The sequence below is a fragment of the Phyllobates terribilis genome, unplaced genomic scaffold (assembly GCF_046119375.1).
Source record: "Phyllobates terribilis strain yellow unplaced genomic scaffold, ASM4611937v1 Scaffold_5__5_contigs__length_657084704, whole genome shotgun sequence".
NCBI lineage: Eukaryota > Metazoa > Chordata > Amphibia > Anura > Dendrobatidae > Phyllobates > Phyllobates terribilis.
Genome location: NW_027362765.1, coordinates 201,221,622 through 201,245,795, shown reverse-complemented (window position 1 = coordinate 201,245,795; position 24,174 = coordinate 201,221,622). Strand labels below are relative to the sequence as shown.

General features: G+C 44.7%; 1 protein-coding gene across 2 annotated transcripts in view; it reads right to left on the bottom strand.

The window, feature by feature from the left end:
- The window catches only part of CPNE1 (copine 1), a 62,266-nt gene extending 47,425 nt beyond the window's left edge, over positions 1 to 14,841 (bottom strand). For both annotated transcript variants that reach the window (XM_073683717.1, XM_073683716.1), the window contains exon 1: positions 14,685 to 14,841. The gene's annotated coding sequence lies outside the window, so the exon portion shown is untranslated. The remainder of the gene's footprint in view (positions 1 to 14,684) is intronic.
- Positions 14,842 to 24,174: the final 9,333 nt, after the last annotated feature.

The following is a 24,174-nucleotide window of genomic DNA, read 5'->3' as shown; positions in this document are numbered from 1 at the left end:
ATACGCATAGCGGATATGAGATTTCTAGAGATCCCATCCACTATGCTGTAACATCAGGACGCTGCGGGTTTGACGCTGCATAAGCATACAGCGTCAAACCCGTAGTGGCTCCTGATTGTGTGCACATACCCCATGGCTATGTTCACACACGTTGTTTATTTCTGCAGCTAAATCTGATGACAATTTTTCTCTGGCAGGAAAACAGCAGCGTCAAAAATGCAGGTTTTCCTGCACTTTTGCAACATTTTTTCACTGTCCTTCTGTCTCTATTTAAGCATGTACATAAAGTTCTGTGAAAAAAAAAAGAATCCCATTCTATTTTGCCATAAAAAAAAAAACTCAACTGCATTTTTGCAGCATTTTTTTGGCACCAATACTTCCTATGGGTGAAAAAAAAACGCTGAAAGAAGTGACATGCTCTATTGTCCAAAAAAGCAAGCAAGGCAGAAAATACTCAGGAAACAAAAAGCAACATGTGTGAACAGAGTATTCTGGTTTCTCATACACATTGCTGGTACTGCAAAACGCAGCTGAAAATGTGCATAAAATTCTGCAGCAAGATACGCTGCAAAACCCAACGTGTGAACATAGCCGAATGGTGACTAGAAACATTGAAGAGGAAGAGTTACACTGACTGATTCCAGAGAACGGGAACATCAGATCATATTCTGCAACATAACATTAGCAGTGACAACTGCTCGGCTGTAAGGCACCCCGGCTCTAGCATCTAGTTGTCCACTACTTTTTACGATTCCCCCAATGTATTCACCCTGTGATAAGACTTTTTGTAAATACCTTTGGTAGTCTTTATTGCCTGCGAGCGGCGATATCCTTGGCGGCTCACAGGCATCACGTGACCACGGCTGCAGCCGGCTCTGACATCTGCTGATGTCACGTCAAGTTTCGGCTGCAGCTGGGCGTGACTCAGTGCTGCGCTCCCCGGTGAGTGATGGGCTGTGGTTGGGGTTACCCCGCATGTGTCACACCCAGCATCCACCACAAGCTTTCCCTCTCCTGCATTCATTGGGAGTGGGGCACGGTGGATGCTGGGTGTGACACACAGGGTAACCCCGCCCCCAGCTCATCAATCAGGGGGGAGTGCGTCACGCTTCACTCGACATGACATCACCAGGGGGGGGGGGTGTCACGTGATGCCTGTGAGCGGCCAAGGATAGCGCCGCTCACAGACAATAAAGACTACCAAAGGTAATTACAGAAAGTCTTATAGTCACAGGGTTAATACATTGAGGCAATCTTAAAAAGTAGTGGACAACTTTTTTAACATGACTATTCGGTCAAAAAGCTTTGTAGTTTATAAAGGTTAGTCAAATGGTTTAACTGCAGACATCACTGGATTACATTTCAGCCTCCATAATCACAAAGTTCTATTTTCTACTTTTAGCTAGAGGCAGGGGCGGACATACCATTGGTGCAACCTGTGCAGCCGCACAAGGGCCCAGGGGATAAGAGCAGGGCTGTGGAGTCGGTAAGCCAAACCTCCGACTCCTCAATTTCCATGACACCGACTCCGACATACATGGCTCATGTTTAAGTGATAAATTTACTGTAGCACAGATTCATCTCAGCTAAAAGTCTAGGAATAGGACATTTCATAACTTTCCCAAATTCTTATGAAAAAATATTCCCCACAAACTGCATTGAACTACTGTACCCAATTTATTATATATTTTAGGAGTCGGAGTTGGTCCATTTTATACTGACTCAGACTCCACAGCCCTGGGTAAGAGGGCCACTTCCATCTCCAACGCAGATGGTATTGTACAGAATGAGGAGCTACTGCAAAGGGCCCAAATATTGTTCTTGCACAGGGGCCCTTTTCTGTCTGTGTCCACCACAGGTTGAGGCATATTCTGTCCACTTCTAATTAGTTTAACTGAAGAACATTATACAAGGCTGGTTAAGCAGGGAATTTAGTCAGACATATGTGAATGCTGCTGGGTTGGAGGGCATGTGGGACCTGACAGGTTCCCTTTAATCAAATGTAGTTTTTAGGAGTCTGGGAAATGGAATGGTAACCCTAACATTTCCAGAAATTGTTATTACTGTTGTCTATTATGAATAGAATTAGCATCTTACCAGAGAACTACTCAAGGACTTTAATATTAATATAACATGATTATTAGAGCTTTAATTGAGGTCTGTGGATACATTTCTTAGAAGCTGTGCCAAATCTCGAAAATGAATGTGTTACCACTTCCTGTAAAGGACTCACATTATCTACACAAGTATAAGTTTGTAACTACATTAGGAGACAGGAAAAAAAATTTGTATGCAGTCTTAGGGTATGTGCACACGGTCAGTATTGGCAGTGCTTTGAATGAAGCATACTTTATGCAGCGTCCAAAGCGCTGCACGCAGGTGAATCCGCATGTGTTCATTGAACCATGCGGATTCACCGAATCCTACACATTGCACTGACAGAATTTCTAGAGTCTCCGCAAGAGAAATTTACATGCTGCGGTCTGGAAAGACGCGCCGCATGTCTGTGTCCACGGGTCAGCCACAGACGCACGGAGACGCATAGTGGGCATGGGATGTCTTGAAATCCCATCCACTATCCTGTAACATCTGGCCGCTGCGGATTGCACACAGAGCAAGTGCGCTGAGTCCAATCTAATGCAATTACAGATCATGTTCACGTACCCTCAGATGGATACAAGAATATAATTGCATATCCACATACGGCACATGTGTGAAGGATTTTCAGATGGAGAAATAAATGCAACAATTCTGTGCACTGTGACCCTTAATCTTTGCATCTCCTAAATATTGAGTGGAGTATGAAAAAAACATCCTTGCCCATAACCCGTTTACGCTCACAATTCTCATTTGCAGGCTTTTGTTATTCAGGAGGTAGCACAGTGGTACATGAATTCCACTAAAGTAAAGTGCTACAGAGTCACAGTGACACGATGTGCCATCATATTTTGGGTTTCTCCGATGGGACTAGGGAAAATAGATATTTTTGTACTGTGTTAGCCAGTAGATAGAAAAATATTTAGATTTGAGAGTCCTCAGTGGTTGATACCCTTTAATGGCTAACTGAAAAGATGTTAACAAGTTGCAAGTTTTCGAGACTACTCAGGTCTCTTCATCGGGCATAGTATAGCACAAAATCTGAAGAGTCACATATTTATACACAATGGGACACAGAAATAATGTAATAGATGAGACAGGTGAAGTAAAGCAGAGCTATTACTATAGGAGAGAGGGAGAGAAAATTCTGGCTGTAAACATTGGAGCAGATCATAGATAAGGAGTGTGAAAGTTTTATTGTCCTGTGACTAAAGGTACGGTCACACTTAGTGATACTACAGCGATCCAGACAACGATACGACCTGGCAGGGATCGTTGCTGCGTCGCTATTGAAAAGTCAAACAGTCAGATCTTCTCAACGATACAGCGACCTGTATAACGATGCAACGCGAATGCATGCCTATGTGTCACAGTTCTGAGTCGCCAACGAGGTCGTTGGTAAGGTGTCAAACACACCGATGCATGCTACCCAGCGGGACCTCAACGATCAAAAAATGGTCCAGGCCATTTCGACACGACCAGCGATCTCCCAGCAGGGGCCTGGTCGCTGCTACGTGTCAAACGTAGCGAAATCGCTGCGGAGGTCGCTGTTGCGTCACAAAATTTGTGACTCAGCCGCGATCTCGCTTAGTGTGACGGGGGCTTAAGGTCTGGTCCTGGGTTGTGATGACCCCACAGTTCTGAGGATCACATTCCTTAGCTGATGTAGAATGACATAAATCCATGAGACACATTCATTCCTGCTCTGAAGGTGTCAAAGGTCACCATGAGTTTATATTCCCAAACTCTTCCGTCTCAGAGACTCAGAGTAAAAGTAATATGATTAATACTAGCAATACTTTAGCTTGCACTTTGTACATCTTTAACACATAAAAATGAGTAATTTCTTGAACACATTTTATTCTGGTATGTGTCACATGGGCAGCATACGATTGGTACACACGGATGGCCAACAGAAAACCACACAGATAGTAAAAACGGACCGTCTTACGTGCATGTTTTTTTAAGCGGACGTGTGAAGGGAGCCTAATGTGTATATGGGGGCTTCCTGACTCTCAGATGGAGGTGGGGGGTGTAGGGATTGATTTGTAACTATAAAAGCCGATATTAGGAGGTGCTAAGCAGCGCCTTCCTCTGCTCTGCCCATAGAGGACAAATTAAAATCCTACTGTGGGTGGAGTTGAGAGATCTAACTGCTTGGCCAACACGTATTTAAAGGGGTTGTCCACTACTTTTACATTGATGCCCTATCCGTAGGATCGGCATCCCCGCTGATCAGCTGATATCGGTGGCGGTGGGACCCCGGCCGATCATGCACTGATGCCCTATCCTATGGATAGGGCATCAATGTAAAGTAGTGGACAACCCCTTTAAGTTCCAGCAAAGGGGATTGGATCAATAGAAATTTCATGCACAATGGGCTTTTTTTTTTTTTTCTTCTTTTCTTTAATGCGTGTTTGAAATCCGCAACACGTCAATTTCTCCTGAGGGTACAAGGAATTTTAGAATTTGGCATTAGAAAATGCGCTTGAGTGTTTCAGCTGCGTAAATGCACTAAACGTATGTAAACTGCACATCAATGTATGATCGGCTGGGGTCCCGCACGCGGCACCCTCGCCGATTAGCTGTTATTGGTGCTGGCAGCTGCCGGAAGTGCTCGCCTGCGGGGCTCCGCCGTCAAGTGGTAGTGGCCGCCGTGGTGTACTGCACATCCGCCTCCCATTCAAATTGTGACTGCCGCCCGCACCGATAACAGCTGATCAGCAGGGGGGGGGGGGTGGAGGTGCCTACGGATAGGGCATCAATGTAAAAGTAGTGGACAACTTCTGTAAGCTGCATGAGCACCTTAAGAGGTTGTATCTTCCACTTGATGGTTCTAGTAGACATGGTAAGGGCTCTTATATCCCATGGCATCAGTAGAAACTGGTTTATAATTGAAAGGCAGTTTCTGGCAAAGCTGGTTCATGCATGGAATAAAGTATTATGCTAATGTGAAACTGTGTGCTACAATGTGTAAGAACCTACGGAATTGTTGGCCAATCATTTCGCAAGTGCCTTCTGGCCGTGCATTTATTATATTAGCTACTATTACTAGGTATCTCACATTGTCACAACCCTCACTGCACTTGTAACAAACACAGTTTCTCAGTAAAGAGCATTGGAATACAGGTTTGACTACTCTGCATTCCTGTTACTTTACTTTTATTACAATAGAGAAGGAAAAAAAAAATAAAAAAAGGATTCAGTTTTGACAGCAGATTCTGGGTACTCAGTTGCCTGTTCTGCTCAGAAGTCACTTTACAAAATGGCAAAACAGTGAAAATATTATTACAGTCGTGGGTCGAAACTAATAATGATTTATCAAATTTCTATTTATTTTAATAATAGAATAGTTTTTCTAATATGGTTTAATTAAAAAGTCCCTACCGTTCCCTCGCTAATCTAAGTGCTTCGTTTACCTTTACGCATTTCCATTTTGATGATGCTTCGTTTGTGAACCCCCAGTGCATGCTGGGATACTGAAATGGGACGTCATCAGGGGGAAGGGGCTGCAGTCACTGCCCCCACCCTGAAACGAAGGGTCATCAGTGACGTCCGTTTCAGGGGCTGGGCTAGTCACTGCTCTATGGAGCATGTGCTGGTTGTCAATTCTGAGATAATGACAGCTCCCTTATTCTGCTCAGTGCTCTGGGACGATGAGAGGAAAATGTCCCTCGCTCTGGAGGACTTGTCCTGTATGATGTCTCCGACTCACTGATGTGAAGGCCTACTGTGCAATGCCCAATTTCTCCTGTGGTGGCGATATAGGAAAACTGAACACTGACTGGCAGGTTTCCACACAGATTACTTGTACAGTACACCGAGGCCTACTCCAATGTGGGAAGCTATTGCAACATGACAGGACATGCACTGAAGAAATCATTAGTATTTGGTCAAACATGCTTTCAGAACCCGCCTGAATCTTGCCCTCAGGTTCTTCTATCTTGCACCATGTAGTATTTTAGCATTATTCTGTAGCAGCTGCTTAACATTAGAACGCAATCCCATTGTCGTGTTCTGGAGATACTACAGCCATATACTGGCTAGCCGCTACACAACAATCCAAAAGCACCTCATTATATTTTGCATATTTTCTGAAATAATTCTCCTCCCTATGACAATAGATGTGCACATGTGGCTCATCCGGAGGATGGTTTAAGAGGAGTTAGGATTAAAGTTTTTTGCCTACTAAACATTTGTCCACCAGCTAAAGTGCATGAAAGGCTTAAAGGGAACCTGTTACCAGAAAAAAAAGCTATCAACATGCAGATATGGGGTTAACCTTCAAGTCTATAGCGTCATTATGCTGCCCGGCATCTGCACATAGCCGAACGCTCTGGGGAGAAAATGAACTTTATTCTCCCAGCCAGCATTCGGTTTGAGTCATAGGGGCGCCACTTGTTCAGTCACTGCTCCGAGTATACAGAAAGGCGGCTGTAATCGCACCCCCGACACAGACTGACAGCCGGCCCCAAAGAAGAGCCAGTGTCAATCAGGGCCAGGGGCACGGTTTCAGTCACGCAGGCGGCGCTGTCACTGGTTCAGTCACTGCTCTGAGAATACAGAGCGGCGGCTATAACCATGCCCCTGGCATTGGGGCCGGCTGTCAGTCAGGGACAGGGGCGCGGTTACAGCTGCCGCTCTGTATTCTCAGAGCGATGACTGAACCAGCAACTGCCCCGCCCCGTGACTGAAACGGGAACATTGCCGAGGAAAATAAAAGTTAATTTTCTTCCCGAAGCGTCAGGCTGCGTCCAGGCGCCAGTCAGCATAATAACGCTATTAACCTGCAGATTAACAGGGTTTTTTTTTTCTTGTGACAGTTTCCCTTTAAATGTTAGTATAAAGCCATATAAACACGTCTACTTGTGACCTGCACTATAAGAATATGGAATACAGCACCTGTTGAATCCATTTTTTTTTAACAGACGGAAAGCACTGAAGTGTACCTAGTATTCTGTGAAAAAGAAAAAAAAAAAAAAGAAAAATCGCAGCATGCACAAGTCTGATATGTTTTTCAGATAAAACTGGCTATATATGTCAATGGGTGCACACAAAAAAAAAAAGAAAACAATACTATGCCATACAGAAGCAGTCTTTTTTAATCGATCCAAACTATTTATTAGCAAAGGAAACTGTATTTGGTCTTGCACAATTTTTTAATTATTGATGTTTTAAAAACAATGTTACATGAATGCCATACTGGAAATAATGGATGTACAGATAAAAGAAAAAAATAGTCAATTCTTTCAGGATGAAAATTTTATTTACCATGTTCATTATAAGGTAAAACTGACCTGGCAATTTGATTCCCCAGGTCAGTACGAGTACGCAGATGCCAAAAATGTATAGTTTATTTTTTTATTTAAGTGGTGAAAAGAAAATTACAAAATTTGTATGAAAAGTTTATGTTTCTCACCATTTTCCGAGACCAGTAGCAGTTTCATTTTTTCAAAACTGAAGACTGGGTGAAGGCTTATTTTTTTGCGCCATTAGCTGACCTTTTTATTGGTACCATTTTGGGGTAGATACGATGTTTTTGACGCGCCCCCTGGGCTATGGGGTACCCGGTGCCGGGCTGGTAGATGCTGGGGAGATGTCACAGTGGCGGTGACCCGGTCCGTGACCCAGGGCAGTCAATAAAAGGGTTTATGTATAGGGGATTTCTAGAGTTTGTGACGCCACCTGTGGAATGCAGCTAAAGGGAGCCGCCGCTGCGGAGCAGTCCTCTGAAGCTGATGTTACTGCAGCAGGGATGGTGTGGCTCTCCACAGGAAGAGCTAGCTCCAGGGCAGTGTAGATGATATTGCAGGTTGTGCTGGGCGTTGTAGTGCAGGGGTTGATGGCGCAGCAAGAAACACAGAGACAAGGAAGTGCAGTCCCAGGGTCTTTACTGGTGCTGATTAAACAAGCCAGGACTAGGGTACTGGCTAGAAGTGGAAGTCTGGGCAGCCTGGAAGCAAGTAAAGAATCCTCCTGGCCAGGTGAAGTTGGAGGCCTTCCCTTTTCACTAAACTCTTTGGCCCTGCTACTTGTAGCGGTGCGGTGGCCCTCGTCCCCGAGTGCGGCGTTTCTGTGCTCACCCGTATGGCAGGCAGCTCGGGCCTTGCTGGCGCGTCGCTCCAACGTGGCAGTGCTGGACCCTGCGGTGCTGCTGAGCCTCCGGGCATCTGATGGGGCCAGGAGACCTGCAATCTCCCGCCCTCCGGTTTCTACTGCTGGGCCTTCGGTGCCCCACAGCCTCGGACACCGGTGTCCGGTTCTTCTGTGCTGGTGATTCTGGGGTGAGCTGCCGCGTAGCTCCAGTCCCCAGCTTATTTTTTTGCGCCATTAGCTGACCTTTTTATTGGTACCATTTTGGGGTAGATACGATGTTTTTGACGCGCCCCCTGGGCTATGGGGTACCCGGTGCCGGGCTGGTAGATGCTGGGGAGATGTCACAGTGGCGGTGACCCGGTCCGTGACCCAGGGCAGTCAATAAAAGGGTTTATGTATAGGGGATTTCTAGAGTTTGTGACGCCACCTGTGGAATGCAGCTAAAGGGAGCCGCCGCTGCGGAGCAGTCCTCTGAAGCTGATGTTACTGCAGCAGGGATGGTGTGGCTCTCCACAGGAAGAGCTAGCTCCAGGGCAGTGTAGATGATATTGCAGGTTGTGCTGGGCGTTGTAGTGCAGGGGTTGATGGCGCAGCAAGAAACACAGAGACAAGGAAGTGCAGTCCCAGGGTCTTTACTGGTGCTGATTAAACAAGCCAGGACTAGGGTACTGGCTAGAAGTGGAAGTCTGGGCAGCCTGGAAGCAAGTAAAGAATCCTCCTGGCCAGGTGAAGTTGGAGGCCTTCCCTTTTCACTAAACTCTTTGGCCCTGCTACTTGTAGCGGTGCGGTGGCCCTCGTCCCCGAGTGCGGCGTTTCTGTGCTCACCCGTATGGCAGGCAGCTCGGGCCTTGCTGGCGCGTCGCTCCAACGTGGCAGTGCTGGACCCTGCGGTGCTGCTGAGCCTCCGGGCATCTGATGGGGCCAGGAGACCTGCAATCTCCCGCCCTCCGGTTTCTACTGCTGGGCCTTCGGTGCCCCACAGCCTCGGACACCGGTGTCCGGTTCTTCTGTGCTGGTGATTCTGGGGTGAGCTGCCGCGTAGCTCCAGTCCCCAGCTCCTCTCTCCTCGACGTCCTCGCTTCAACTCCTCACACTAAGTCTAACTAACCCCGCCCCCAGATCCCAGTTGCCAAGGGGAGGTGCTCCCCTTGCTGGTCTGGAGCCAGGAAAGTATTGCATGTTTAGTATACCTGACTAGGGGACCCCTGCTTGCTTCCAGGCATGGCATTACCTCTTTTGAAGGAGGCAATGCCATTGTGGCAACCGGACCCCTGGGGTGCCACAGTTTGATTGCCTCTTATTGCAATGTCTCGGCGGCCAAAAAAAAACAAACTTGTGTTTTGATTCCTTTACTCATTACACAGTTTACCGATCTGATTAATTTCTTCTGCAGACCCCCGGCTGTCATGAGAATCCATCCACACCCCCCGATCACATGACAGGGGCGCCGAAGGCCGGTATTTGTGATGCGCTAATGTGGCGCCCCTGAGGATTCGGTCGCCACAGAGGTACTGCACCTCACCCCGAGGTGTGGTGTTTCCCTTCTCTCAGGTAAGGAGGGAGTGCTGCACGGAACCCCAACACCTACATCCAACACTACACTGCTCCAGGCCATCAGGAGGGGCAAGACACAATGTAGTTTTCTGCTGAGAACTGCCCCTGGCTGGAGTGGGGGGGGGACCCAAAGGTAGGGGGAACCAGTAGTGGGTGTGGGTGTAGGAAGTAGTTTAGGGGAGCACTCATACAGTAAAGATATAAAAAGGGAAGCCTTCTTAGTTTAAGGGAGTCAGGACAGTACAGTTCAGTGGAACAGTCTGGGAGCAGAGTCTCTGTAAGAGCTCTGCTCCACTACAAGGGCCTAGGACAGAGGCCCAGGAGGGGAGCAGGGAGTAAACTCCGTTCTGCAAAAGGAATCCTAGGGGGTACGGCGAGTGCAGGCGGCACCCGTACACCCCGAACCTGCCAAGCGTCAGGAGGATCTAGGCCGCAAGAAGAGGACCGTCCCCTGGCCCAGTCGTGCAGCTTCAAGCCTCGGCTGGAAAAAACGGAGTCTTCTGACTTCTATAGCCAGAAGCCAAAACCCAACTCCAATCCAAGTAAGGTCAAGCAGGTCTGTGCAACTCCGACGGACAGGGGGGACCTCACAGCACCCGAACAGGATTCACAGTGGGAAGCGCAGGGCAGGAGGGAGTAAGACCCAGCGTGAAGTCGGTCTAGAGAGGCACATAAGAAAGTGGGGTTCTGCCAGGTACACCCGAGCTGCCTGAGGAAGGACTGAACCCCTGCCCGGTGAACGCAGCGCGACGCGGGAGGCTTGCACCAGTACAGTGCACCTGTGGACTGTCTAAGAACGGTGAGTAAATCTTGGATGACAGAACTGTACTGCCTTCGTCCCTTTCTTTCGCTGGCGCCATTTCCCTCCCTGCACTACTACACCCAGCATGCCTCCATTCATTTACACTGCCCTGAGGCCTGCTCCACTTGTGGGGAGCCGTTCCATCTCAAGTTGCCCTAACACCTGCCTTAGTGGACTGTCGCAGCGCTGGTGATCCTCACCAGGCACCACAGGTGGCATCACGACAAATCCCCTATAAATACCCCCCCCTTATTGCACTGACCGCCCTGGGTCACGGACCGGGCCAGCCACCGTGATATCCCCCGCAAGCAGCCATAAGGCCCGGCTGCGGAGTACCCCACGGCCCTGGGGTCGAGTCACGAGCGGCTAGTGAATGTTAAATTCTGCTGTCACAGATTGACAGAGGCATTTAAACTTAAGAGATGTGGGTGGAGCTAAAATTCAACTGCGGCTGTTAAAGAAACATGACAGCTGATTAAGTCAGCCGTCATGTGCAGGGAAAGATGCTGAACCGGAGCCCAGATAAAAGTTGAGGACACGACATATGACGTAGGTTTACACCAAATGCTGTGAAGAGGTTAATATACTTGTGTGACCTTAGCCTTACTGAGATATGGCCAATATCTGTATTTCCTGTATGCAAATCTACTAGTTAGCCAAGTGGTCCTAAACTCTTCCCTAGGAAAGTCTTCTTGAATAAACCTAAATTCACATACAGGGGAAGAGGGGGCCATATCTTAAAAATGTAAAGGAACAGAAACAATTAAAAAAATACCAAGTCCATTGGTAATTACTTTTCCACATTTTATTATGGTTTTTCCCCAACGTGATTTTCAGAAAACAATGTAAAGACCAAATCACAGCAATACTCAAATGTGTTTTCTAACACTAAACTGTGAAAGTGTCTTTGTAATTATATTGTGCGCAAGTATTAATTTGATACAGACAAGTAAAAGGTCCTGAGGATTGGGAATTTACCAAGACTGTCTATTTTCGGAGGAGCAGAATGCCTTTCTCTCCTGAGCAGGCTGCCGAACATTCCCGAAATATTTTACTAAAACACAAATATTCAGGCATTACCCTGGTATAAAGAAAGTTACATTTTTCTTTAGTCCTTTTATTCTTTTGGTTTGTCTGTACCATTTAGGTCAGTCAAAACACACAAAAAAAAAGTAGTTTAAATGGAGGCAAAGAGGTCCCAGTAAGTTATACGGGGTCCATCTGACTGTTAGCTTGGCACCCACTGGTGAAATGCAATAATAAAGTTGGTGCAGTTTAAGTCCACGTTCCCACAATGAGTTTTTGGTGAGCATTTTATGCCCAAGACTTACGAAGCCTAAGACTATATAATCAATCAAATCAATGTATAATTCATACTTCACCAAAACTGTCAACACATACAACTCACTGATTGATCAATACAGCCGGCAAAGTGTGAGAAGTCAAATATAACCTTTATTACTAACAATTAAAGATTAATATAGGTCAGGCATGTATTACCCGTTAAATCATCAGTCTCAGTGCAGCAAGTATTCCTGCTTCATTAATGCTAAACAAGCCATTCCCTAAAATAGTTCCCCTGGTGAATCTTTACACAAAAAAATTTGGAAAAATTGTCACATTTGAGACTGACTTAAGACTCTGGGGTAGCTAGCTCAGGCAGGGCATCTCAATAATGCCGCTCCCCACCCCTCCCTCCCCGATATTATTTGGTGCTACATTCCCATAATGAGTATTTGGGGAGTTTTTGATGTTGCAGATTTTCTGCAGCCATTAAATAAATTGGGTTACTTGAGTTTTGTTTTGATTGCGTTTTAGATACTCCGTTTTTTGTCTCTTTTTGGTGTATCATTCTTTCAATAAAACTACTTTGCTTTTGATAATTGCTGGTATTTGGCTTTGACAAAACTTTGATACAGTTAAGTGCGGTTTACAAACGTTTAGTGCATATCCGCAGCTGAAACACTCAAACGCATTTTAGCATTTTCTAATGCTAAATTCTAAAACTTTGTGTACCCTCAGGAGAAACTGGTGTGTTGTGGATTGCAAACACGCATTAAAGAAAAGAAAAAAAAAAGCCCAGTGTGCATGAGATTTCTATTAATCCAATCTCCTTTGCTGGAACTTAAAGAAGTTGTCCACTACTTTTACATTGATGCCCTATCCGCAGGATCCCACACGCGATCAGCGGGGTCCCGCCGCCACCGATAACAGCCGATCGGCAGGGTGTTATCCTACGGAGAGGGCATCAACGTAAAAGTACTGGACAACCCCTTTAAGCTACGTTCCCACAATGAGCTTTTCGTGCTTTTTTGACACTTCATATTTTTGCTATGACAAAGATGCAGAGTTGTACATGTCCTAGCTACGTGAATGGGATTTATAGAGCGATCTCATGCCCACTGTGCTTTTTTTTTTATGTGACAAACTGACCTGCGGTGCATGTCAATTTCTCTTGCGGGTACGCAGAGTTTTATGTGCGAATTTTCCCAAAGACTAGTATTAGACGAGGAAGATCCACAGATAAAAAAAAAACACAAAAAAAAAACCAAACACACGCGTTTTTAGGGCGTTTCTGCAGCGGAAGCGCTTTAAAAACGCATGTAATCTGCACCCGAGAAGGTCAATAACATTTTGTCAAAGCAAAAAAACACAATAAAAACCGCAAGTAACCCAGGTTAAATAATAGGTACAGAAATTCTGCAACCAGGGCTGTGGAGTCGGTAAACCAAACCACTGACTCCACAGCCCTGCCTCACTACTGAGCGTGTACATAAAGTGCAGCACAGATTCATCTCAACTAACAGCCGAGATCCTTAGATCAGGAACAGAACAGACATTTATAGAACATTTCATAACTTTCCCAAATTCTTATGAAAACATTTACAGCACATTGTACTACTGTACCCAATTTATTATATATTTTCGGAGTTGGTCCAGTCTATACGGACTCCACAGCACTGCCTCACTACTGAGCATGTACGTAAAGTGCAGCACAGATTAATCTCAACTAAAAGCCGAGACCCTTAGATCAGGAATAGAAAAGATATTTATAGGACACTTCATAACTTTCCCAAATTCTTATGAAAACATTTACAGCACAAACTGCATTGTAGTACTGTACCCAATTTATTATATATTTTAGGAGTTGGTCCATTTTATTCCGACGCCACCTCCACAGCCCTGTCAAAAGCACACCAAAAGCTCATCTTGGTAACGTAACCAATGGATATGCTGCAGTTTTCAAAAAAGCAGTGGTTTTCCAATGCAGTCAGGAAAAAAAAAATTTTTAAAAAAGCGTTTGGATGAGATTTCTGTAATCTCATAGCGTTTGCTGGTACTATAAAAAGCATCTTTTAATCTGCATAAAAACGCAGCAAAAACACAACGTGTGAACACTGCTTAAGACACTGCATTTTTGACACAGCATCAAAAGCGGATCGTGGAAACTTAACCTAAAGAGACCGCTGGGGAACTCCTGATGCCCTCATACCTTTGTACTACAGATGGATAGTCTCCATTTCTGAATTCCTGTGATACATTACTCCACGTTGATTCACGCTTTTGCTAAGGAGTCATTATATTTAGTATGCTGATGAATGACTTGGTGCGACATAATATGCGCTAGATTTTGGAGTAGTGACTGAATTATTTTAACGGATAGGAGTAAAAGTTAGATCTTACTTCCTATACTCTGCTGGCTAGAAGCATTTTACGACACCCCCTTTCTAGACACTTTTGAGAGGAGTCTCACATCTCTTCTTGGTCACAAATAAAAAGTCTGACTTGTGCCAAAGACAAGGTGCGACTTACAGGAGAGTTCTCCAGCAGCACCAATAGTAATCGGTAATGTGGCCCACGATTGTTAATGAGCTGTATTAATTGGCAATTTAATTACAATGCAAACAAGAAAGAATGTTACAGCTGGAGACAAACAAAACTCCATATATCAGACTGTAGCAATAGATTTAAGTAAACAAAGCAGAACAAGAAACCAGTCCAAAAAGAGGAGGATTCATGAAAGTCTGCAAGGGGGGGGGGCTGCAGTCCTATGTAAGCCAACACCATGTAACACAATGCAGAGATCATTAGACTGGGAATCAGATTGTAAAACGTTTCCAATGAGTTTTCTTACCTTACTGCCAGAAATTGTACAGCTCTACCACACTGCTGCTTGTGCAAGGGGTGAGGCACCTTCCTCTCTGGAAGAGGCGGATTCTGGTGGCCAGACAGAAATGGGTGATTGCACTGTCAGTCACACCGTGGCTACACCCTCCTGCACTCTGCCGCAGGCATCCGGCACAGCAGTGAATGTGAATGGCAGCTTTACTGCACAGCCCTATAACACAGGCTTTACACTACAAACCAAGGTAAAAGCTGCAGAGACCCACATTTAAAAATGTTATGTTTTTTTTTTTTTTTAACTCCTAAAGTGTCGCATCTGTGCAACTCGCTGTCGTGCGACTATTTTAGAGTTGTCATTTTGCAGTAACAAAAAAATAAATAAACGGCCAAATCACAAAGAAATCGCAGTCGCATGTGATAAAGTCTGTGGCAAGTGAGTCACGGGCATCTTGCACCCAGTGGCACAAAATTCTAAACGCCGTCACAATGCAAAACTATAGGAACCAGGTTACATTTCCACGATGAGTTTTTGATGTAAAATTTCAGCACCATTTCTGCATCTGTTATGACAACTTATTTGCGTTCTTCAGTACGTTTTTGACGCTGTCATTTGTTTAAAGCTGCTTTGTTTTTGATACTTTTTGGTATTTGGCTTAGACAAAACTTTATTGATACAGTCATGTGTGGTTTATATGCATTTTTTTTTTTACCTGCGAATTTTCCACATCTAATGCAAGTCTGGAAGATCTGCAGATAAAACTCAGCATACCAAGCAAGAGAAATTGACATGTTGTGGATTTGAAACACATCAAAAACGCATGTAATCCATACCTAAATATATCAATAAAGTTTTGTCAAAACAAGAAACCAGGAAGTATCAAAACCAAAATAGCTTTATTTAAAGCATGACACCTCAACAAGAGACAAAAAAACACAGCGATAAAAACGCATGTTAAAAAAAGCACACAAAAATGCAATGAAAAACTGCAAGTAACCTAAATTAAATAATAGATGAGGAAATGATGCAGAAATTCTCCAACATCAAAAACTCACCAAAAGCTCATCCTGGGAACATACGGAGTCTAGGATGATGCGTTTTTGACTCACTCGTCGTCGGCACACAGCCTAGTACAAACCTATCAGATCTAAGCAGTGTCAGACTGAAGAAAATTGGGCCACCCAGAGGATTTGATTCTGACGGACCACCTTTCTCTTCCCCTGAAGAGCCCCATAGTAGCCGCAAGGTTTGCACTATGAACTCTCCTGAAGGAGAAGCCAGGGCCCACCGGAGGATTCTCCAGTTCTCTTGTGGGCCAGTCCAACCCTGGATCATAGCAACAGTCTCCTTGGGGAAAATCCACACCGAAATTCTGCGATTAATACACTAAATATAAGGCATCTTGTGTGATTTAATAACCAGCACTAACATCCACAATAACTGATTGTTGTATCCATTACTGAACTAGAGCATGAAGTGCAGAAAAAATTGTTGAAGGTGTTGTCCAAACTTGGGACAAAAGTCTCTTGTAGCTCTATGTGACTACAGACTGCGCACACAGTCATGATTTCCTGGTATTACCGATGGCAACGGGCATTCAAGAAACTGCATGTAAGTGATCTCCATACTTGTGGTCACATGCTGACTAAACTCCTGTGACTTCTCTCTATTCATCTCTCTTGAGGGAAGCCAAACGTGTCTAGTTGCACGAGTTAGGAACCTTTTCTTATGCACAGCATCATGGAATCAATGGCGCTATATAAATGAATAATAATAGCAGCAACAAGTGCAATCAAGCGTTTGCGATAACTGGCAATGAGTCTTTTACAACGCTCTGGAGGAATTTTGGCCCACTCATCTTTGCAAAATTGTTGAAATTCTGCCACATTGGAGGATTTCTGTGCATGAACCGCCTTTTTAAGGTCATGCCACAGCATCTCAATCGGATTAAGGTCAGGACTTTGACTAGGCTACTCCAAAGTCTTAATTTTGTTTTTCTTAAGCCATTCAGAGGTAGACTTGCTGGTGTGTTTTGTATCATTGCCCTGCTGCATAATCCAAGTGTAACATACCTGGCGGCGTTCTTGCATAGGGCACCATCTCCCACTATGCAAGATCGCAAACTTGATCATCAGTCCAGTCTGCTAGCCTGGCTTCTTTCCATGCTGTCTGTTTGTCTCTGTTCTGACTGCTTAGGGCGGCGGCCCGGTCACTTCCTGTTTCTTGTAGCTGCTGTGGGCACACCCCTAATGCGTCCTCGGCCTATTGCTGTCAGTCACTGGATATTTAAACCAGCTTCACCTGGAAGCTGATGCCTGAGCAACACTTTCATTCAGTGTGCTTCTTGACTCTGAATGTGTCCCGTCCCGTCCCCTCCCCTCCCCTCCGGGGACTGTATTCCCAAACTGGCTCCTGTATCTCTTTCAGTAGCAGTTCCTGTCTGAACTGTACCCTAGCCTGTTCGTTCCGCCTTTTCAGGGGGCCGCATACCCAGACTCGCTCCTGTATCTCACTGCAGTGTCAGTTCCTCTCTGAACACTCAGTTCCTGTCTGAACACTCTCCTAGCCTGTTACCTGTCTTTCTCTATGTCCGTACCTTCCCTTTTTCTGCAGAGTCTGAACCTGCACCTAACTCCTACTCGTTGTCGCTGTACTTCCGTTTGTGAGTTTAGAGTCCACTCGCTACTTCATTGCAAGTATCTTGTGTGTATCTGGTTCTGCCTTTCCCTTCCAGTCTGTTCCGTGTGAACAGAGCCCTGTCCCCTCTGCTCTGCCTTTGCTCACCGCTCCGGCAGTTCTTGCCTGCTCTGCCTTGCTCACCGCTCCGGCGGTTCTTGTCTGCTCTGCCTTGCTCACCGCTCTGGCGGTTTCTGCCCGCTCTGCCTTGCTCACCGCTCTGGCGGTTTCTCTCTGCTCTGCCTTGCTCACCGCTCCGGCGGTTCCTGCCTGCTCTGTCTTGCTCATCGCTCCGGCGGTTCTCGCTCTGCCCTGCCTTTGCTCACCGCTCCAGGCGGTCTCGCTCTGCCTTTGCTCACCGCTCCAAGCGGTCTCGTTTTGTCCTGCCTTTGCTCACCGCTCCAGGCGGTCTCGCCCTGCTCTGCTCTTGCTCACCGCTGCAGCGGTCTCGCCCAGTTCTGCTCTTGCTCATCGCTCCGGCGGCCTCGCCCTACTCTGCTCTTGTTCACCGCTCCGGCGGTCTCGCTCTGCTCTGATTGTCTACCACATCTGCGGTTCTGTTCCTGAGTCCCAGTCTGTACTGGACCTTATCCAGCCTGTGCTCCAACCTGCTACTGCTTCCCTGTCAGCACTCCAGCCGTGCTTGCCAGTACTCCCTGCCTGCATACCAGTCGTGGTTACCAGGGCCCGCCTGTCTGCATACCTGCCGTGCCTGCCTATACCCACCAGTCAGTGTGCCAGCCTAACCTGCCTGTTCCTGTATTCTCCGGTGTGGGTCAACAGCCGTGTCCGGGGTCTGACCTGGAGTAGCACCTGGTCCCTCTGCTCAGTTCCTCCCTGGTGCACTGGCGTCGTTAGCCGTCGTGCGACCTTGGTCGGATCGGGTAGATACTTAGTTACGCCCCTCCAGGCACTCTCCGGTTCATGGTCCAGTGGGATCACTAAACACGCACACGCCAGTCAGTCCGGGCGTGTGCATAACACCAAGTGGCTTCAGCTTGAGGTCACGAACAGATGGCCGGACATTCTCCTTCAGGATTTTTTCATAGACAGCAGAATTCATGGTTCCATTTACCACAGCAAGTCTTTCAGGTCCTGAAGCAGCAAAACAGCCCCAGACCATCTCATTACTGCCACCATATTTTACTGTTGGTACGATGCTTCTTTTCTGACATGCTGTGTTACTTCAACATCAGATGTAATGTAATAATGGGACATACACCTTCCAAAAAGCACAACTTCTGTCTCGTCAGTCCACAGAGTATTCTCCCAAATGTCTTGGCGATCATAAAGATCTTTTCTGGCAAGACTGAGGCTAACCTTTATGTTCTTTTTGCTCAGCAGTGGTTTTCATCTTGTAACTCTGCCATGCATGCCATTTTTGCCCAGTCTCTTTCTTATGGTGGAGTCATGAACACTGACCTTGACTGAGGCAAGTGAGACCCGCAGTTGTTCAGATGTTGTTGTGGGGCCTTTTGTGACCTCTTAGATGAGTCTTCGCTGCGCGCTTGGGGTAATTTTGGTCAGCCGGCCACTCCTAGGAAGGTTCACCACTGTTCCATGTTTTTGCCATTTGTGGATAATGGCTATCACTGTGATTTGCTGGAGTCCCAAAGCTTTAGAAATTACTTTATAACCTTTTCCAGACTGATAGATTTCAATTACTTTGTTTCTCATTTGTTCCTGAATTTCTTTGCATCGTAGCATGATACCTAGGTTTTGAGGATCTTTTGATCTACTTCAATTTGTCAAGCAGGTCCTATTTAAGTGATTTCTTGATTTAGAACAGGTGTGGCAGTAATCATGTCTGTATGTGGCTAGGGAAATTCAACTCCGCTTCCCAAAGATGTGATAAACAACGTTAATTTATGTTATGGAGGGGGGGGGGGGCGCAATCACTTGTTCATACAGGGCCCTGTATTTCTTATTCCCTTAATAATAAAGACCTTCATTTAAAGCATTTTTGTGTTTACTTGTGTTATCTTTGTCTAATATTTCAATTTGTTTTGTGATCTGAAACATGCAAAAGATTAAGAAATCAGGAAGGGGCAAACACTTTTTCACACCACTGTATTATATATATTAGGGTGACAGTCAAAAATATTTTGTGTACATTTTTAGGTCTCACTCCTGGGAATAATTCCTTTTGGTGTGATTGTAACATACACAAAATATCGTAACACTGCAACATTGTTAACTGGTGGCTCAATCATCACAAAACTAACAATCATTTGTAATAAATGTCTAGAAGCAAAGTAAATGTACAATTTTACAGTAGTTTCACCTTTTTTTAACAAAACCCTCTTTATTTGGATCAGGATAGTCATGGCGATGCTTCTCCACACACTGGAGAATAAACTGTTTCTGGTCTTCTTGAGTGCTCAGTGACTAATTGAATGTCCTCAAGGGTGCAATGGAGTGCTCGGAGGTATCATTCCCAATTTTCAACCAGAGACTTTTGAGGATGCATTGATGTAACTTGCATTAGTGTGCTACAATGATCTTGATGAAGAAAATTTTGGTTTATTTCCAGTGCAACAAACAGTTTTTTTATGTTGGACAACATGAAGTAATGAAGCTTCTTTTGTGACAAAGGTCTTCAGCAAGCTGCACGCGAGTTGAGCAGACATCGTTGCCTTCATTCTGCAGAGCCAGTACCATCTCAGAAACCCTACAGAATATATTCAAAATTAGGCAACAAGTCTTAGTAAAAGCTAATAATTTTATTAATTCATAGTGAAAAAAACACAATAAGACATGAAAAAAGGGAAGGAAAAATGGGATGGGAAAGACTAAAAACACAAAAAGTGGAGAGAGATGAAAGCGCAATTCATTCATATACATGATGTAACATATGTTGTCAAAAACACCATGTACCATCTCAACCTTTTCTGCGGCTGGAACCTCACTGTCAAAAAAAGCCAGACCCATCATAATTACATTGAGGTACCACCGGTGTCTGTTGAAAGTTTTATTGCTGCTTCAGCAACAGGCACGTTGATTCCTTTGAATGCTACAAGTTCTTGCAGTAATGTCAAGTCATTTCGCAGCGATGAGGCTGGGATCTGACAAAGGTACCAAGCCTTCAAGTATAAGCGGACAGTAAAAGTGCAAAATTGATGGAGATTTTTTAACTCTGTCAAAGTTAAACGAAATTGGTAACAAAACATGAAGATCTTCAGAGCGTACATCACTTTGGCCATCCATGGGCCCGATGTTAGGCACCTGGAGTGTTGATGTGTACATCTGGGTTTGCCGGCGAACCAAGGAACAGGAGTGCCATTGTTAACAATTCCTTGTAATCATCTTTTGGATGGCATTGTGCAAGCTGGTTGGTACAATATTCAACTAGACCTCCTTAACTGGACCTAGATCAGTTGAAACTATGTCATCTTGCATTCCAGTCGAAAACTTGGTTTTATCCAGTTGATTCCACACAGCCTGAAATCTCTTGAACAAATTTATCTTTGTACCTGTTGATGCCGGCCACAATTTATCAAACACGCTTGCAATAATTAGCTCATGAATATGATGCCTTCACAGCAAACTCAGTAGTTCTTTCTGCAGTTTCTGTTGTAGGAGGACGCACACACCGGCCTTTGTATCAGTGTTACTACTGGTTGAGTCGAATGACAATCTTCACTTTAAGGCTATCTGCCCACGATGCAGAAATGCTCAGGATTTTTTCCTGAGCGTTTCTGCATCTCCCTGGCAGAAAAAAACGCATGCGGATTGTACATGCGTTTTCCTGCCAGGGACATGCTTAAATGGAGCGTTCTATTCACTGACATTTCCGCATGCGGATTGACAAGCGCTTTCCAAGCGATTAGCATCACTTGGAAAGTGCTTGTGACAACTAGGTCACACTATATAAATCCATGCAAACTGCATGGATTTATATAGTGTGACCCGAGAGAGTGGTTAAAAATAAAAAAATAAATATATACTTACCCTCCGATGGCCCGCGCTGGCTTGCTTCGCTCGGTGCCCGCAGCGGTGGATTGAAAGACCTGCCGACGTCAGCGTCGCGTGACCCGTCACATGACTCTGACGTCAGCGCAGGTCCTTCAATCCACTGCAAAGTGCCGGGAAGCAAGCAGGAGCGCAGCGCGGGCCGCCGGAAGGTAAATATACATTTATTTTTTATTTTATTCTTTTTTTTCACAGATTTTTTAATGGCACCTGGGTGTGGATGAGACTCTCCTCTCCTCTACACCCGGGTACCATCCGCACATTAGAACGCACCAATTACGCAAGTACAGATGCAGTCTTCCGGAATTGGTGCGTTCCAATGCAAGTCAATGGCGGCAAAAATGCAGCATTTCCGCAAAATAATTGGTAGTGCTGCGTTTTTTTCCGCAATGATAATCCGCAGCGGAAATTTCCGCAGCATGTGCACAGCACATGCGGATTATTATTGGGGAACATGGCAGACCTTCTACCATGCATTTTTAATGCGTTTCTGCAGCATTTCCGCAGCTGCAAAAACGCTGCAGAAACGCATTAAAAACGCATCGTGGGCACACAGCCTTACTTAGTTATTGCAAATCACCCTAACATCGCTCATCCACACTTGCTAATTACTATTATAAATTAAAGTAAGTGAATTTCAGCCAAAAATGTAATTAGACAGTAAAAGACACAATGGGAGTGGTGTAGGCTGCTGCGGGAATATTTACAGATTAGAATTGCCTAAAACAGTGAATAATACTGAATGTTGTCTGTAATCTGGCAAATTTACTTTGAAACAGGAAATATAAACTAATATTAATAATATTAAATATTCTTTACAAATAAGCAAATTGTAGAGAGTTTCAAGGAGTGGTGGGGCCCTTATTGCTGCTCTATATTAAAACTACCCAAATTCTATTTTATCGGCTATTAAGTGGTCAAGGGCTGACATTGAGGACATTGAGCCACCTTTTAAACACAACTAAAATAAATAAAGGATATTACAGATCATTATGTGTAACAATTGTAGGGGGTGAGACTTTGAATAAAACTGTTTTTTTATTTTTTCTATCGAACGCATTGTCACCCTAATAAATATATATATATATATATATATATATATATATATATATATATATATACAGTACAGACCAAAAGTTTGGACACACCTCATTTAAAGATTTTTCTGTATTTTCTTGACTATGAAAATTGTACATTCACACTGAAGTAATCAAAACTATGAATTAACACATGTGGAATTATATACTTAACAAAAAAGTGTGAAACAACTGAAAATATGTCTTATATTCTAGGTTCTTCAAAGTAGCCACCTTTTGCTTTGATGACTGCTTTGCACACTCTTGGCATTCTCTTGATGAGCTTCAAGAGGTAGTCACCGGAAATAGTCTTCCAACAATCTTGAAGGAGTTCCCAGAGATGCTTAGCACTTGTTGGCCCTTTTGCCTTCACTCTGCGGTCCAGCTCACCCCAAACCATCTCGATTGGGCTCAGGTCTGGTGACTGTGGCGGCCAGGTCATCTGGCGTAGCACCCCATCACTCTCCTTCTTGGTCAAATAGCCCTTACACAGTCTGGAGGTGTGTTTGGGGTCATTGTCCTGTTAAAAAATAAATGATGGTCCAACTAAACGCAAACCGGATGGAATAGCATGCCGCTGCAAGATGCTGTGGTAGCCATGCTGGTTCAGTATGCCTTCAATTTTGAATAAATCCCCAAAAGTGTCACCAGAAAAGCACCCCCACACCATCACACCTCCTCCTCCATGCTTCACGGTGGGAACCAGGCATGTAGAGTCCATCCGTTCATCTTTTCTGCGTCGCACAAAGACACGGTGGTTGGAACCAAAGATCTCAAGTTTGGACTCATCAGACCAAAGCACAGATTTCCACTAGTCTAATGTCCACATTCCTTGTGTTCTTTAGCCCAAACAAGTCTCTTCTGCTTGTTGCCTGTCCTTAGCAGTGGTTTCCTAGCAGCTATTTTACCATGAAGGCCTGCTGCACAAAGTCTCCTCTTAACAGTTTTTGAAGAGATGTGTCTGCTGCTAGAACTCTGTGTGGCATTGACCTGGTCTCTAAACTGAGCTGCTGTTAACCTGCGATTTCTGAGGCTGGTGACTCGGATAAACTTATCCTCAGAAGCAGAGGTGACTCTTGGTCTTCCTTTCCTGGGGCGGTCCTCATGTGAGACAGTTTCTTTGTAGCGCTTGATGGTTTTTGCAACTGCACTTGGGGACACTTTCAAAGTTTTCCCAATTTTTCGAACTGACTGACCTTCATTTCTTAAAGTAATGATGGCATCTCGTTTTTCTTTACTTAGCTGCTTTTCTCTTGCCATAATACAAATTCTAACAGTCAATTCAGTAGGACTATCAGCTGCGTATCCAACAGACTTCTGCACCAACACAACTGATGGTCCCAACCCCATTTATAAGGCAAGAAATGCCACTTATTAAACCTGACAGGGCACACCTGTGAAGTGAAAACCATTTCCGGTGACTACCTCTTGAAGCTCATCAAGAGAATGCCAAGAGTGTGCAAAGCAGTCATCAAAGCAAAAGGTGGCTACTTTAAAGAACCTAGAATATAAGACATATTTTTAGTTGTTTCACACTTTTTTGTTAAGTATATAATTCCACATGTGTTAATTCATAGCTTTGATGCCTTCAGTGTGAATGTACAGTTTTCATAGTCATGAAAATACAGAAAAATCTTTAAATGAGAAGGTGTGTCCAAACTTTTGGTCTGTACTGTGTATATATATATATATATATATATATATATATAATTTTTTTATTTTTTTTTTAATGGTATAAAACATGTAAAATAATTTTAAAAGTTTTGAAATGTTCAACT